Here is a 3,412-nt window from a genome sequence, read left to right on the forward strand (position 1 = left end):
CATTACTGCTAGCTGTCAGCCTCTCGCCCTCTCTCTCCCTCCCACCTCTGCTACCACTCCGTTTCTTTACCTCCTCCTCGATCTCCGACTCTCCCGCTTTACCTCGATGTCCTTCAGCGATCGGCACGGAGCTGTCATTCTGTCAGCCCTCCATCAGCCTATCGATTCACCGATCTTTGCCCGACCATGGACAAATGCTTGCATGCCAATTTCTCTGTTTTCTCCCACACTTTCCCTCTCTTCGGTCCCTTCTCTCTTCCTGACTCGTTCTTCCGCTCTAAGTAGTTTTGGCAGGGGGGGTAAATAATCCATTCTAAACTTTATTTCACTGTGACAAGAAATATTGCTCTTTTAGGCTGAGGGAAAAAGTGGTGTGCCAGTGGTGTTTAGAAAGACTGATAAAGGTGGGCAGTGTGGTGTTGCAGACACTCAGGAGTGATCTCCTCGTGGCTCAGGCAAAATGCAGCCTGATATTCAGACTGAAAGGCCATTTGGCTTCCGCTCATTATTCACTCTGACATTGACTTTATGTTTGCCACTTCCTGCGGGGGAGGATTTGACTTTGCTCAAACTGATCACTAATATGCAGCTACTCTGACATTGTTTTGCTTTCTGCACTGAGGCTGTTGGCTAACGTACTGTGCTGCAGAGCGAGTTTCACAGACAGTGGCAGTCAGTATTAAACATACATGAAAATACCTGTGAAACATGACAGTATACAGCCATGCTAGCAGCTCTGTGAGGCCGTACTTAGGCACACCAGTGCTTTAAACTAATGCTTATGTCCATTGATGTTGATGGGAATTTCATTTGGACAAATTGAAATTGTGACCTGATGGTGGCTATGAAAAGTCACCGAATTATTACATTTCATTCTGCTGGGAATGCAAGCAGCCCATTTGTAATTAATTTTATTGCAATCCATCCAATATCATCGATGGCCCTATACAAAACATAAAGAGGTCCAAAAACACTTAAATATTCATTATCTGGGAACCATGAACATCTGTACACAATTGTGTGCCAATCCATTCTGTAGAATATTGTTATATTTTACTGGATAAGTGAAAACTTGGTTTCTTGGTGGCACTAGAGGAAAAATCAGGACATCACCAACCCCATAGGATTCATCTTCTGGGGATCATAAGTGACTGCACAAAATTTCATGGCAACCTATTCACCAGACAGATATTTCAGCGTCGACCAAACAGCGCAGCCATCCACAGAGCTAAGCCGCTAGCATGGCTGAAAACCCAAAGGGCTGTGTTGGTGGGATTGCCTTGCGACACATACTTAGTCTACCAGAAATCTGCTTGTACAGTATTTGGTTGGCCAGCACAGTGCATTGACAGATGACAGCATTACAACCCTGGATTATTTGAAAGAGCCCTGAAGAGGACCAGACCACATAGTTCCGCTGTCAGTATGAACATGGCCTCATGGCAGCAGAGGAGAGGACTAATAGCAATTCAAGGATGACAGTGTGCTGGCTCTGGGCGTCACGATTATCCAAATCCACAGTTCAATTTTACTTTCAGCTTTAACATTTTGTGTTCGCTTTCACAGAAAAGAAATAAAAAGTCCCTGTTCATGCCATGCTACTGCCTCCTGCTTTCTTCACAGCAGAGCTGTGTGAAACCCTACTTAACACAGATAAAAGTTACAGCGGAAACACTGAGCAAGCTGATTCACAACCGTGGCAGCGGTGGACAGTGAGGATTGGATACATCTCTGACTCAAGCTACTGGTGTGCTACACCGTTTTTCCGGGTGCATGGAATTAGGCTGAGAAGGGGAAAAAAAATGCTGGGAGAGTCACTGACCCATCTTTTGATTTCAATTATTAAAACTGAAAACTCATTTTGATTGAATAAAAATTGTGACACCCCCAGTACAGACTAATGTGATTCTGAGACTGCATGCATAGTGTCATAAAGTCAGTCTCTAAACTGTGATGGACATGTAATGGACAGTTTGGGGTATAATGTTAACCTGTTCACCTACACTTTTTTGCCACAACACACTGGCAAACAGTTTATAACTGTCTGAACCCCCCCCCCCCCCCCCCAGCTGATTTTAAGTTAAGTTTTAAGTTTATTTACTTCATTGATCCCAAGACTGGGAAACTATTCTCTGCACAGGAGCAGTGGGCTGCAATCAAGCGCCGGGGAGCATATTGGGGGGGGTTGGGTGCCTTGCTCAGGGGCACATCAGCCGGCTGATGGAGGGGGAGGGAATACTCCACCACACCCACATTCTGGTCCGGTGGGGGAATCGAATCGGCGATCTTCCAACCACAAACCGCTTCTCCAACCTCTAGGCCACGGCTGCCCCCTAAAACTTCTTGTATTGGCCGGGAATCGAACCCGGGCCTCCCACGTGGCAGGCGAGAATTCTACCACTGAACAACCAATGCTTGATGGAATATGTTCCCAAATCTCAGCTTAAACATTATTGTTACCAATAGGCATGATGGATAAAATAAGAAAAACTACCCAAGTTGTAATAAGGTCTAATTATATTCATTGAATCTTCAGTGTGTTTTTTCAAGTGTTTTCTAAAGATGCACATGCATACAGGAGGCAAAAAAAGACACGGCAATGACAACAATGAGATCTTATGCTTAAAGAAACATGACGAGGAGCTGTTGTGCAGTAAACTGCATGATGATACAAAGGGGATGGCTGGAAAGTGTTTAATATCAAGAGGGAAACATCCCTTCCAGCACAAAGTACATAATTAACGATATGCATGTAATGATCTTCTCTGAGACATGGATTTTAATTACATACTGGTGAGGACAAAATATCAAAAATACAGTCATATTTATGTGTGACTGTGTATTTCTGGCTGGCTTACAGAAAGGAGCACCGGTTTGAAAGACTCTGTGATCCGTGCTGTGCAGATCAATGTGATTTTCGGTGTGTGACTTGCTGGCAGCTGCTAATTGAAGGATGAAGGCGGAATGAGCAGGATTCCTCATTTCTTGCATTTATGAGATTGTTTACATTGTGTCTGCATCCAGTGATGGAGGGTTTACGTCAGACTTGCTTGGACTGATTCGACTGGGTGCCGACCAAACTGCACAGGCCATAAGAGACGACCTCGCAAAGCTTCTCTGTGAAGCTGGCTCGGATGACTGGACGACACAGTTGGTTCGCTGACGGGGCTGCTCTCAACGTCAGTATGTTCAGGATTCAAGATTCAAGATTACCGCTTTCCTGATGGAAGCGGTACAAACAGTCTGTGGCCCGGATGGCTGGTTGTCCATGGCGATGGATCTCGCCCTCTTCCTGACCCGGCCTTCATATATAGAGTCTAGGTCAGGAAGGGGGCAGCCCACGATGCCCTGTGCAGTTTTAACCACCCGTGCCAGTTGTTTCCTCTCCTGTGCCGTGCAGCTGCCATACCAC

General features: G+C 45.5%; 1 non-coding gene across 1 annotated transcript; it reads right to left on the bottom strand.

Moving 5' to 3' along the window:
- Positions 1–2,344: 2,344 nt before the first annotated feature.
- Positions 2,345–2,415, bottom strand: trnag-gcc. The gene has a single exon. It is a non-coding gene; the product is annotated as a tRNA-Gly (tRNA).
- Between the last annotated feature and the right edge of the window lie 997 nt (positions 2,416–3,412).

This window comes from Chelmon rostratus, chromosome 12 (genome assembly GCF_017976325.1).
Source record: "Chelmon rostratus isolate fCheRos1 chromosome 12, fCheRos1.pri, whole genome shotgun sequence".
NCBI classification, from domain to species: Eukaryota; Metazoa; Chordata; class Actinopteri; order Chaetodontiformes; family Chaetodontidae; genus Chelmon; species Chelmon rostratus.